This window comes from Strix uralensis, chromosome 5, assembly GCF_047716275.1.
Source record: "Strix uralensis isolate ZFMK-TIS-50842 chromosome 5, bStrUra1, whole genome shotgun sequence".
NCBI lineage: Eukaryota > Metazoa > Chordata > Aves > Strigiformes > Strigidae > Strix > Strix uralensis.
Window position 1 is genome coordinate 36,242,742 of NC_133976.1, and position 15,014 is coordinate 36,257,755.

Consider the following 15,014-nt stretch of genomic DNA (forward strand, 5'->3'; position numbering starts at 1 on the left):
ATAACCCTTAAAGAGATTCACATACGATTAAATAGTATCTCAAAAGATCACTACACTAGAAATATATTGTAACAAATCTCCGTCCATCTAAGGATTTCATAGTTGTCACTAAGGTATGTATCACACTGACTCAAATTTGTATCAGTGCCAATCGTAAAATTCACAGCAACAGCACTGATAAAACTGCCTTTTATCTTTTTTCTTTATTTTTTTTTTCTTTTTTAATAACTGCCATTGGAAATAAAGGAGAGCTTCTCTCGTGCATAAAGTCTATGGGCTCTGATTCACCTGAACTGAAGCAAAGAGCATGGTGTTTGAAAACATTACCATTACCCAGCTGTTCACAGCAGGGACAGAGACCTTAATTCAGAAGAGGTTGCCCTTACAGGCAACAGCATTCCTCATAATATCTAAACAACAGTTATACTCCTATTTAAACTTAAATCTAGGAACAGCTTGAGTGAATATGAAAGAAAACCTTTGTTTTGTTTTATTCCTTGTTGTTATCAGGTCTTGTGTTTAAAGAACCAAGGTAGAATTAACTGGTGGAACTCATTGTCACAGGCTATCATTTATGAACTGTGTATGAACATGGGTTCAAGAAGGAGTTAGAAAAATATTTATGATAGGTTTCAAAGCTCACAGGGAAGGATGATCCAGACATTGCCTATGGTTTAGGCAGTCTCAAAACCACTGGCTGCCAGGTGCTGATAGGAAGGGATCACACTATAGGCAGAGAAGGAGGAGAAATCAGTCTCTTTGTGTACTGATTCCCATGCTCTTTTGCTCTCTGCTACTGGAGACAAGATGTGCACCTAGGCTGATGTTTTGTTCAAACTAGCTACTTAAACTTTTCCTTAACAGGGAGAGACTCGAGAGAGAGAAAGAGAAGAAACTCCTGAAGCTATTTTACTCCTTTCATTTTAACATATAAAAGTATGACATGAAATGCCTGCTGGAGGTGCCCATTCCTCTACTATTGAAGAAGACTGAACAACTTATACTAAGACCCTAACCTGATCTAAATGATTTTCCATAGTATGGAACTTGAAACTTAAATTCCATGGAGCAAAAACATAGCATGCTTTGCATTGTAATTAATGTTTATATAATAAAAAATATGAATGAAGACTCTTTTAGAGAGTCTATGAATGATCAAGGTGCAGGATAGCCTCTCATAATGACAGTGGGGAAGACTGTATTACAAAGAAACTCCTTGTGAGTAAATTATGCTCTAGATTGTATTACAGATTTTTTTGCCTGTTCCAGTGAAATGCTTGGCAGTTTTGGCTATCACATTCCTGGCTGCATGTTGCTGGGGCTGCGCTCTGCTTCAGCCTCTCCCCTCTTATTTAACACTGATGTGAAAGGGAGGTCTACAGAGAAATCTTAGCTCCTCCTGCCTCTTTCTTCCTTCATAGAGTAAATTCTTCTCAGGAGTTGTGCAGACAGAATTTTTCTGATCAAAGATTGAAACAAGAAATTGAGACAAGTTAAAAGAATAGGTATCAGTCTGAAATTATTTTTTCCTAACTCAAGTCCAAGCAATACACTTTCTCATTTGTTTTGGTTTGTTTACCTTTCAGAAATTCAATGCCATAACCTCATATGGAAATGAAGGTTCTAAATGCAATATGTTCTGTTCCTCAAAGTAGAGATTGCTGTGGCTTGCATACTGCACTTGAGGCTCATACCTTGACTCCATGGTATCGTATCAATATTTTCAAAAGTTGATTTAGAACAACTCAGGCTTTATTTTCTTCCCTGTGGCCAAAATTCCCCACCTGAACTTTGTGTGTCACTTAAGACCCAATCTTTTGACTTTGAGATGATGGGGTGACATCTTGTGCTATCTTTTGTTTTCGTTTTCCTCAGTACACTACTCACAGAGCTTTACTTGTGCATCTTCATCCATTCTTAGTCACACACCTGTCAGACAGAAAAGATTATAAATCTTCCTCAGGCTGAAAAGAATCAAAACCAAGACACTGTGGGCTTTACGTCAGTTCAAATGTTATGTTTAGGCCACGGTAGTACATAAAGACCACATTAGTACCAGAGTAAAGGAGAGGAGTTTTCTTATTTCTGTCCTTGTATGTTAAGCAGCTATCTTTTTGAAAGACATTAGGATGTAAATCCCATGGTAAATTCAGAACCATCACTATTAAGCTATTAAATAACCTTAATTTTTTATTGCTGATGTTCCTTCATTGAAATGTCAGGTTATCTTCATCAGAAGAATGAGATAGCAATGAAATAAAATTATTGAGATATAATGAAATAAAATAAATTGAGAATGTTTCCAAAGTACTTTCCTACAAGAGTCAGCTTTATCTAAGTGGGAAGGATGGTGCACACCTTTAGTGTGTCCTGCTAACAGCATTCAAGGTAATTTCCTTCTCTGGTCTACAGCAGTCCTGCACCATTCATTCCAGTGGAAGTTATTCCATTTGAATTGGAATGTGATCTAACTCCTGCTTAATGAAGGAAGTATTTTCTAATTTTCTTTGAAAATAAAAATATTCTTTGAGAATGTCCTCAAAACTCAACTTGAGAATTTGGACAGGAGACTCTTCTAAGTGGTTTGCGTTGTAGGTAGTACAGCAGTTGGTTTCTGGATAATACAAGTGATAGTCTCCACTGCTTTTCAATACTCAGTTTAAGAAGTCACACAGAATCACTGAAAAGGGAAAGGTATATTAAGAAAACAGCTGGCAAAAAGCAATAATTTTCTGTGAAATTTTTTTCCTTTTTTCTAAAGAATAATAAAAAAAGATATTTCTGGAATTTTTTAAGGAAAGCAGTACATAAATGCAGAAATATGGGCCGGTCACTACCACTGCATTAAATCTGCATGTTAATCTATACCAGATTCCCCTTCACAACCAGGCTTCAGACCAGACTAAAGTTTACCATGATTCTCTTCCCATGTACACATTTAATTTTCCATTTCTGGAAAAACAGAAGGAAAAGACAGTGCACATACAGGTATTTTCCTGACACAGATCATTTGTGTTTGACTGGACCTGAGAATAAAGAAGCCTTCCCAGGTCTCCCACCTTAGGTCTTGTAAGTGAGTCATAAGCCATGAGATCACCAGTTCCCATTTGCTGCTCTTTGATTGAACTCCAGTTTTATTACTGACACATTTATTGCTGAGTCAGATGGTAAGTAAAATATAATTACCTTCACTCAAGATGTGAAAGTGAGCTCTTCATCTGAACTACAATAAACTCTACTGTAAATTTCTAACCTTGAAGTCTGCTGAATCCAAATGAAATCTTCCCCTTTAAGTGAGAGTGATTCATACTTATATTCCATCTATACAGAACGCATTTTTCAACATAGGTTGAAAAAGGTATGACTTTAAGATAAAGAAGTTCTCCCTCTGCCTTGAAGGAACCGTCATTTGGAAAATAAATATAGATGTTTACTTTCTTGCTTTGCTTTCTTTCTGTTTTGTCCATGTTATGTGGAAAAATATTTCAATTAAACCACCATTTACATGGAATGATGATGCATAGATGACGGTGTATGTCACATATATCCTATCTGTTTGAAATGACACTTTCATTTATACTTGATTTATATTAATACAAACTCATGGTTTAAAGTTTTTTCAACCTATGAGTGTATTTCACCCTTATTTCTGGATCCCAAACTTTAGGTAGAGTTATTGCTGTGGAAAATAAGGTCATGGAGCAAAAATTGGTTTATTTTGTTCAGATTAGCAGAGAATGACACCCATTGAGGACTCTGCTGTCTAGCAACAGTATAGAAATATTAGAATGATTTGCTGCTGATTTACAGTAATTTTACCACAGGATAAACAGGATTTTACTACTTTAATACCTCAAGTATATAAAGGATGAAGTTAGTAACAATTTCATGATCAATGATTCTTCATTTCACTTGCACTTCCATGCATACATTTGTCAGAGCCCCGAGGGCACTAATTAGTCTTAAAGACCCTGACCAGCGTAGCCTGCACCCACACCCATAAACCCAGGCCTCTACTCAGGCTCAGCTCAAGGCTTTCACCACTAATTTAAGCCATGATGGATGAGTGCTAAACTGCAGGGTTCATCTGATCTCCATCTCAGCATTTGGACTGATATCCTGGGCTTGCCTTTGGCCCTGCCTTTTTCCTGTGGCTTCATCTGCCCTGAGCCTGATCCCAACACAAGTTAGCTTCCTAGCTTGACCTCAGACATGCCTCATCAGTGATACTGCCTTATGATTGGGACTCCTGGTTGGACCTGTCCACTGTCCCTTGGTCTGTCCTGTTTCCTCACTCAGGAACTTGGATGTTCCCTGTCTGGTATCTACCCTGGCCTGGGTGTCCCCTGTGGTTCTGTGATTGCCACCATTAGGGACCAGCTTTGCTCTTGCTGCTTCCTGACAAGTTACCTATGGCCTCCCTAAACCCTGAGCTGAGTACCATCGATCCTGTTTCCAGCCATGCATGGCCTTGTCCTTACAAAACCTTCTGAGGGACTAGTCTTACCCTGGGCTCTCATCCCCCCACAGTGCTGACCCTTTACCTTTTCCAGACTCTAGGAGTTTCTCTTCTGCCTCACCAACCCAGCCTCTAGGGCTTATGAAAGGGGGCCTGGACCCCCTTCTCTGGGGTTTGTCAGTGGTGGTCCGAACTTCCCCACTTGACTCTGTCTCTCATGCTATGTCTCTTTCCAGTTTGCTGTCCGTGTTTTGGCTCTGTTTCCCAAAGTAGTCCACAGGTGCCCCATTGCAGTTAGTTAAATGCCTAGGTCTGTCAGGTGTGGGGGCACTTTTCTGGAAGGGAACTGCTGTTGGGTCCTTGGGGAGTCCTGATCACCTTGCCCCACCCTGTCAATGGCTCAGGGCCCCACTTCAGCCCTCCAAGAACCATCAGTCCCTGCTGCAGCAGTGCTGGTCTCCATCGCCCCACAGCCCTACCCTGCCCTGGACCCTGCTGATTGAGGCCTGTCCCCATCCCCAGGAAGGACCTTGATGACTGGGGCTGCCCCAGCATCCCCCAGCAGCTCTGCTCCTGGCTGGGGTGATGAGACGAGCCCTGGCTGTGAGGTCCTGCACTGTTGCCTGCATGGGCAGCCCCTGCTGCTCTCAGCCCACCTCTCCTTAGGGAACAGCCTGGCTCTTGTTTCTTTCTAACAGCTCCATTTCCTTGAGAAGATAAGACTGAGCAATTAATAAAAACACCTTGGATCTCCTCATCAAACCATGTGCATTAGATGTTGTTTCCATATAATATTCTCGTTAGGGATATATTTAATTGCTTCTTGAACAATTGCATTTCCACTGAAGCTGCTTCTATTACAATTCTGAGCTATTTTCAAACTCTAGCATGTCCTTTACCTACTCTGACTGTGAGGTTTATTTTAAGGCTCTCCTGGTTTATTGCTTGCTCCAGCTGGGGCTGTTGATGGACCCCATTTGCAGTCCTTGTCTCTGCCTGCTGCAGTCAGCCCCTGATGGGCAGAAATCATGGGTGAGGGCACAACTGGTACCAGGGTAGCTCACAGCTCCTGGCTTCTTGGCCATGAGGGAGCAGCCGGCCCTCACGATGCCCCATTGCTTTGTCTGCAAGTATGGTACCCAGGGCAGCTGAGGCAGTTGAGGTGCATGTAATCCTAAGAGTGAGGTGAAGGCCCAGAGCTTCTGGAGGTCTGTCTTTAGAGAGCTCTTCATCTGTTAAGAGCTCAGGCTGTGTGCCAAGGCTGAGAAGGGAAGCATAAAACTCATTATTTTGCGGCTCCATTCAAGGCAGGGAGGGTGGGAGAAGTCATCAACACCATGCTGAGTAGAATTTCCTCTGCTCTTCTAGGCTTCTGGATCCCTTTACTCCAGGTCAAGAGGGGATCTCCCCATCCCTATTTCTTCTCAGTTGTCCATGGGTCAAGGTCTATATATTACGCTGTGTGTTGTCTATCTCACTGTCCTTGAAAGAGAAGATAGCCTGAGTCAAGACATGTCCTGGTCTGTTTTAAGTGCCATACAAAGGGCTGGAGGAGAACTAGAGAACAAATATCTCAAGCAGTGGGTACTCCAGACAGTGGCTGGTGGCAGCTCACCTGCACTTGCCTCATGCAGGCTTTGCCTGACCAACAACTGAGAAGGTATCCCAAGTACCCAGTACTCATGCTGGCCTCTCTCAGGTGGAAAAGACCTTGTAGCTGCTGCAAAGTTGGCAAGGAGCTGATTGGTGTTACCTACTTTGCAAATTGCCTAAAAAGCTCATGCATTGTTTTTGACTCTTTGGTTACTACTGCTGATGCAAGATGAGCATAACTGATTGCAACAGTGTCACATACTTGATTTTCTTATGCCTTTGTTTCATTTGATGTCCCCTATTAGTAAACTAGGTCACACCATTTAGAAATATAAATGTGTGACAAAGTAACTGGCTGAAAACTGTGACTCTAACACAGTACTTAAGTCTACAACTGGAGAGACACTTTAATACAGCTTGTGTTAATACTGCCATATGTAGAAGCAGTTTCACCTCCATTAAGTTCTTAACCCCTCTCTTCTCTGCTCTGTGACTTTCCATCTTTTGTTCTAGCACAAGTGTTTCTGCAGCTTCACAAGGAATCAAATCAGGAAATGGTATGGTAGACATTTAGTCTTTTATTCATTGCCAGTCAGAGCAGTTTCCCAGATTTGATTCTCACCACATGGATTTATGCTGTCCAGGTGGTGGTGGGAGGGGGAGCAACACTTTTCAGTGTCAGTGCTAGTTTATATTAACTTGAAGCATTTGTTAAACTACAGCTTAAAGGTGCAGTTCTGTGACTGACTGAACCTTATCATTTACCTTGACATTAACCAAGTTTGTGACAAGGTCTGCTGCAGTATCTTTGTAGCCAAATATAAGAGTAGGGTCGACACAGCGCTTAGGGATATGGTGTAGTTGGGAACTGTCAGTGCTAGGTTAACGGCTGGACTAGATGATCTTCAAGGTCCTTTCCAACCTCGATGATTCTGTGATTCTATGAAATTAGGGAAATATGGCCTAGATGGCTGGATTACAAGATGAGTACAAAGCTGACTGTGTTTTTAGGGCTCAAAGGATAGCTGCCAATAGTTCAAAGTCAAAGTGGCAACTGGTTACAAGTGGCACTGCTCAGGGGTTGATACTTTAGGACCTCCTGAGGTCCCTTACAACCTACATGATTTTAACCCCAGGCAATGTTATCATCCAAAGAAGCAGCCCCACCTCCTCCTATATGCGTACAATAGGAATTGTTAGGCTCAGTTTTCAGATGACAGTTGTTTTAATAGTTACACAGTTTCCCAGTCACAATTTGGATAGAAGGAGGAGGACAGGAATGGGTCAACAGAGGTAACAACAGGGACAAGACTGCCCTTCATGTCAGCAGCATGGATTTAAGTCTGGTTACACTGACTCAGCCTACAAGCAACAAACTGGGTCTGTTACAGAGCACCTAAGGAAGTGAAGGATAGGCTAACACCATGGATTATTAGAGTCTACTATGCTGAGCTGCCTCAGTTCATGGGGTGAATGGACACCTCTCTGAAATCCTGGCTGTCAACATCTAAGAGGTTTTTAGATCAAAGTCAACCCTTTGTAGAGCATGTGGAAATGAGGAAGTTGGTGCAGTTGCCAAATAACTGGTGGTCCTTTTGTTCCCTCTGTCCTTTTGGTGGTAACCTCCAAGAAGCAAGTCACAAGTTTGCTTGGATTGCCATTTCTCAAATTCCATCCAGTAAAGTAAAGCAAATGGGTCTCTCTAAGCAGATGACTAAACCAAAACACAGTTTCTAAAGATAGTTTAGACTTGAAGTGCCACCAGGAAATAAAGAGATTTCTCTTCATACACTCAACTGGAGACAGCTGAGGAAAAAAACTTGTCATCAGAAACCTATCATTCATTAAACCAGGAAAAGATGTGACTTCATCCCTGACAAGTAGGGCATTGCAAACAAAATTGTTCTGTACTGGTGACTGCAGTGAGGATTGGCAGACACTGAGAGCAGTAAATAACAGAAGTTCATAATATTTCTGTGGGATGAAACACTGACTGCTTAAAAAAATTAGCAGGACTGTTCCAAAACCCCTTCCCAGAGCTCAAGATCTGACCACACCCTGAATGTTCGGACCACACATGAACATGTAGCTCTGCCATCTCAAAGTGACAAGACAAAATGATGCTGGAATCACCACCTGACTAATAAATCTTACTGTCAGCCAGGTTTCCTTGTTGTTGTTTTTGTTTGTTTGGTTGGTTGGTTTACTCTTCAGTAACTGCATTAACCTGGCAATCTTATTTTTGTCTTTAAAAAATATTTTTGTTCTCCCATGTGACTGTGAACAGTGGTCACGTGTGGAGACTGGGGGAAAGAATGAAGGATATTGTTCTTGTCACGTTGTTCATTTATCATCAATGACTTGAACATATTTACTCCCTGTATGCTGTGTGTTTATCTATTGACTTGAAATCTCTCAAATATAAGAGTGAAACTGTTTATGGGATGAGGAGAAGAAAATAGAAACATTGCCAGGTTCTTTGGCATTGTTTATTATATCTGATGAGCCACAGTCATTATTTTAGACTTTGGCATGGAAGAGTTTGTCCATTCAGTAAAATCACCATAAGTGCAGCTGTATCTGGTGTATATTGGGTAAACTGGTTTTAATAATAGAAATTTGCATGGAACTGGAGTAAGCTGTACTGGTGCAAATCACAGCTCAGAGCAGCTTTGTCTGGCTCTGCTAGAGGCTGGCAGTGATACAGCCATTCTGGTGGAGAACAAGCAATGACTGAAATCACAGGAAATCCACAGTGCAGTTAAAGTCCTTGCCTGAGACACTGCAAATGACAAGCATTTTGCAAAGACTTATCCAGTAGACAGAGAAGACAGCTATGCAGCAGTAACATGTGATGTGGTTTTCCTTGATTTATTTTTCATATAGATTTTTCATAAAGCAGAAGAAGAACCTTCAAATTAGCACATTTTCATAAGGTGTGTTTGTTTTAAGAGAACCTTTCTTGAGAGAATTCCCCACCCTTCCTCCTTAAAAAAAAAAATAAATCACTTGAGAAGAAAGGGAAACATCTCTGTGAGTCTCAGAGTAAACATTCCCTGCTGGGCTCCTGGCAGGCGCTGAGCCCACCCCTTCAGAAAGAAATCAAATCCTGAAGCAAACTAGGTAAAGGGACAAAAAAAAAAAAAACCAACAAAAAAGAAAAAAGCAGCTGTTAAAACATTTGGGCTCTTCCCCCAACGTAGTGCTACAGATGTGATCATTTCAGTTGTTTGGCTTGTGTGCTAGAAGCCTCAGACCGTCTGCAAGGAGACATTAAAGAGGATAACATGGAACATTCCCATCTTGCTCTTCCTCACCACTGTCCTCTTCATCACTGCCTTCCTCTCCACATTCTTGGAGGACAGTCAGAAGATTTATTGCATAATTTCTTTGGCAGCTGTTAACTGAGTGTGCAGTTACAGCTTGGTTTAATTAAGAAATCAGAGTGATTCTTTTATGTAGGTCACATCAGTTTTTGATTCTGAATCTCATAAAGTTCTAACCTTTCTGAAAAGTCAGCAGTGTATGTATGGCTTTAAAAAATTACCTTTTTAAATGCTTCTGAGTGTTGTTTATGCCTGCAAATGCCATTGCCCCTTTACTAGATAAATTGTCAGAGACCTTTGTTTGAATGTGGCTTTTGGTGAAATCTATCTTTTTGCATTTTTGCAGCAGAGTAACTGTTTTCAAATAGAATTCATAAATATAGTCTGAGCTCCCAATTGTTTGAAGCACGGCCATGCTGGAAAGGGAACAATGGATGACTTGAGTTTCCTTTCTTTGTCTCTCACCACTATTCATATCAATTTGAAACACATAAAAATCAAATATTCACAGCCCATTGAAGAATGGGGATATGCTGGCTCAGAGATGTGGAATTTTTTAAAATTATCTAAATCATTGACTTCACTAAAAGGGAGGAGCCTGATGTCTATAATGCTTGTACATTTATTTCTTTTCCTTGGTAACCAGACAGCATGCAAGTCCATTAACGCTGACTACTGCTCTCAGAACACCACATCTATATGACCAAAAAACCACGGCTGCTCAGAGCCTCACCCCCACGTTACATTAGACTGTCAACCTCCAGGTTGACTCCAGGTCCAGCCACCCCTCCTCTCCTTACTTCTGAAGAAATTGTCATCCCCACATGTGTTATTTTAAATCAATTTGTATTAATTTTAGAAAGCTTCTTGATCTTTCTCTGATTCAGTATCAGCAGAGTTAATGCAAGATTTGACTAATATTCCTTAGAGTACATTTTTAGATATTGAATGAAAAGACCAGTCATTCCTAAAGAGTAAAGCATTTCAGCCCTGATTGTCAAGGTTCTTCACGTCCTTGAAGACAAAATTTATTTAAAGGATTTTGTAACCTGTTGAGAAGGTTACATCATCTTCAATAACATCTTTATTGCTCAAGAAAAGTGAGCAGTGTACAATGAGCAAGGTACAATGTCTTTGTTGCTCAGGGACTAGAGATCTCTCTACCAAAGTATAATGCTAAGTTATGCAGGAACTGTAGCTTTCACAGGATTGGTCCAAAGCTCTGAAATGAACTCCTGAAGGGACTTAGGACCATCACAGGCTTTGTTCTGTAAAGCCTAAATCTTTGAGTTCTCTAACTTATAAAGCCATATTGGCAGTAAATGCTTTATATTAAAACAAAACAATAAAAATCCCAAATAACCCTGGACACAAACATAAAAAAACACCTACTGAAACAAAGCCTTTGCTGAGATCTGCTTTTCTTCTTTGAGACTGGTGAAAGGACAAAGAATGTGAGCAAAATGTCAGTCATACACAGTGCTTATATTAAAAAAATAAAACAGGTCAGTCTGTTGTCTGTTGCCAAGTGTGAGTGCCATGGCTGGCATGCCTACGTGTCCCCTCTCCCCTTCTAGCTCCTACTGCCTGTTGGAGAGCATCCTGACCTGTGTGATCCCCTAAATCATGGCTGAAAGTGACTGGGATAGTGCTCAGGGGTTAAAAATGTGCAAGGGAGCATGCCAACACTTACACAGTATGGATAGTCACAGGCCAATGCCCTGGTTCTTTGTAATTTTCTTGTGTAGGTGTAACCACAGTGTAGAGTAAGATCCAATGTAGTCTGTTAGAAAATAAGACGTAACTGAAATGAGAAAGAGGAGGACAGCCTCAGATGAAAAGAGAAGAGCAAGTTCAGCAGAGTTTACAGCATATTACTGAGGCAGGAATTCAGATCTAGGTGTTTAATATCACACTGCAGGCTATACAGCACTATCTGTATCATCTGGAGGTAGGATGCCAACATAATGAAGCACTGTTTATTAAACTTTTTTGAAGGGGAGTTGGAAGGAATGCTATCACTCTACATCTGCCCAAGAAAATGCTCTGAAAAATAGTTACAGGCTGCGTGGAGGGTCCTACTTTTCCCCTTAGCTCAGTGAAGAATTGTGTTTTTCTTCACTCTGGATGCTGTTTATCTGCTTCTCATGTCCCAGGCAGCCTTCCCACATATACCTGTTTTCCTGGGCTGACTCTGGCAGTAAATGCTTATGAGATCAGGACTGCAGCAAGCAATGGTTCTTAAGTCCAGGACTGTAGCAAACAACAGTTCTTATTTCAAAGGCAGGTCTCTCAAAACTGGATTAACACATTGTGTGGAGTTGGCCATTTATCAGGTATAGGATTTGCAAGGATACCTGGCATTATTTTCTCAGGATCAACCAGAATTGGATTATAGGGAACCAGTACTGTGAAGCTGAAAAGTGGCAGTAGAATCAATATTAAATATTCATAAAGCAGCATTGTGTCCTGAGCTGCTGCAAAAATCATGCCTTAACACAGTTGTTAGAGGGTCCTGGATAGCCAACCAGCATGAAGCAAGAACCCACTCCTATAACTGAAGCTTCAGCAGCTCCTTCATTGAAGTGCTCCTTCATGCTCTGGTAGCCAAATTCCACTTTCAAAAATTACATTCGCCAAACTTTCCCTAACAATACATTTCTTCCTTCTTCTGTAATGTTTCTGTGCCTGTAGCATTTCTGCTGAACACAGATATGAATTTACTGAGCAAGATAAGAAGGCCCAAATGTTTTTTATTGCTGTACCTACAGCATGGGTATAGGTGGCTTCTAGTCACACGGTGGTGTTGCTGTAAAGCAGCTGTGCAGTTCTGTCCCTCCCACATGCAGGTCGGTTTTGTCCCTGTTCCTCAGGCTGCAGCTGCATTTTGCAGAGGCAGCCACAAAGCTTTTCACCAATTACAAACAATTGTTTAGTACCTCTGTTGCCTTAACTGAGCTTTTCTGTGAGTTGGGACCATGTGATTTCATTGTTATGCAGTGAAATGTGAAAATCTCTCCTTACAGATGATGACAATAAAACCTCCTCACAGTTTCTTCTGGAGTCAATAAAACTAAAGACAGGTGTGACTTTTATTTTATATTATTTGCTTAATGTCTGTTTGTAAGACAATTGGTTTATAATTTTATCCCAGAATGCTTCCCTTCCTTCCTTCCCCTACACTTTTGTTAACGAAATCTGTATTTTCCGGCAGCAATAGTGAAGCTTTGCCCTGGAGCAATCCCATAAACACTTGCAGAAACCATAAGTTTTCACAGTCAGATAGTCATAAGGCAAAAACTGGGTAGCTTCAGCAATAGCAAAGGGCTGTAGACAGGCTGTCTAGTGGATTGTGCACTAGGCTGGGATCCAGGAATGCTTGAATCCTAGTGCTGGCTCTTCCACCAGCTTACTGTGTGGTCTTGGGCCTGGGCAAGTCACAGCCTCTGTCTCACAAGTTGCCCATGTATAAATGGAGGATAATGTTTGTCTGCTTCATAGGAGTCAACACTCCTGTGTTAAGATTTTTGCAGGACTCTGAAAAGCTAAAGAGCTGACAAGGTGTTAAAGCTTTCTACCAAAGAAGGCATTTGTCTTTACATTTAGAATGCCACTTGCTTTAGTGAGTAAAAACATTTCAACCACCTGCAAAGTTTTACAGACACTGTTGGATATCAAGTGTCTGTATATGAGTCAAGTTAGACAGAATTCTTTAAAAGAGGAACAAAGGAGTAGTTTTGCACTTTCTATGCACTTTAGTTGACTTGCTTATCCCCTTGCCCTCTGATCTGTACTTTACATTGTACACTAGCCAACTCCTAGATTCCTAGATCCACTACTGAATTTAGACAAGTGCAATCTATTGAACTCATATGGTCTTTCTTTTTGTTTGCACATCTGACATTCATGAAGTCAGTCTTTTTAGTAAAGTTAAACTAGTTGACATTGCAACGTATGGAAAATAAAATCAAGATAACCCATGATAAAATTACCAGTCAAGGGCAATATTAATTCTATGTTCTTGAGCTGTCAAAGCACAAAGCCTTTGCAAGGCAGAGAGTGTCCGCTGTTGTGCTGGGAATCCTGTGTTTAACCTGCCACAGACATGAAGATGCACTTCTAGAGAAATTCTTTGCACAAATTGTGTAAAATATGTAGTGTGGAGCTCTGGGAGAAGAGGAAAGTAAATTTTTAATTTTTTATAGAAAATTCTTTTTTTTTAACCCCAAAATAAAGGGGCAGAGAAAACCATATGTGAAGTTGAGTTTCAAGAGCCATTTTGGTCAACATGACAAATGTTTCAGAAACCATGAGGCAGTTTACTTAGATGTTTCTGTTATGCCATTTTAAAACACTACTTGTGATTCAAACATCAGAAAGGAATAACTAGTGTCAAGAAGTCAATGCTCAAAAACTCTCAGATAAAAGCAGCATCTGACTGTGAATTCTTTCTCTCCTTCATTCCAGTGAAACCTTTGATGTTCTTAAGACTCTTCTCTGATGCAACTCAACTTGGTAATGCAAAAGAAAAGCCATTTTTCACAGGTTAAGCTTGGCCAGCCTGTGAGTTCAACCATCTTCAGAACAGTCTGGTGAACACTTCGCACTGGTTCTGTCAAGCCTTGGGAGCACACATTAGCAACGTGGGAGAGCTGGATGACAGGAGAATAAGAGAAAGAGAAATATTGCCTGTTTAAGGGATCAACAAACTTGTATTTTAGTTTGTCTAGGTATCTAGAGCCTTAATAGTGCTATGCCCAGTAATATAGGCATTTTCCAAGCTGAAGGCTGAGTATCAAGCAGGTCATAACTCCTTTCAGATTGACTTAAGGAATGAAGGTGCAGTTTCATGTTATGTTTCATGTAATCACCAAATACCGCCTGCACCCCAGGTACAGTTTTGCCTGCTGCTTTGGTCAGACCTAGAGATTATGCAGTTGCATGATGAGCCGGTGAGCTTAGAGATCCTGTGAAAAAATAATACAGTGTTGTAGTTGAGCCAGCCCCTCTTGTGACTGCACAAATACTGAGTCCAATGCAAGGGAGGGGCAGAAACCCACCACACCAGAGAAAAGAGGAAAGTCCCTTCTTTTTTATCACAGACACCAGTTAGATTTGATTCAACATAACCTGAAACTGTACCCTAAGAAACACCTCAGTGGGGAAGAGGAAAAAGTCCTGAATTTGAGCAAATGCCAAAGGGAGGCCTATGGTATACAAAAAAATTAATCACTAGAGTTTCATATAAGGATGTAAGGATCTCAAGATTCTCAGTTAGGAGCTATACTCTGGCCTATGAGCTGAGCCACAGAGGGTAAAAGAAAATTTTAAACCTAATCTAAATGCTAATTGAAACAATTTTGTTTGTTTCCTTTTGGGACACCTATGTCTTTAGGTGCTTTGTTTGCTCTTTAACCTATTTCATCTTAGCACATATATGTTTTTGTCTTCATGGTAGTTGAGTTCAGAATGGTTTCAGTGTGATTGCATAATGTTGAGGTTTCCCATCTCTTGGAAGGAGCCAGTCCCTAAATTTGAGTGTGTTTAACAATGCCTTTCTCCCCAAAACATTCCACCGATGCTATCTTGTCTGAAACTGAGTGACACAGCTCCAGCCTGGCCTTGTGCAGTGCCAC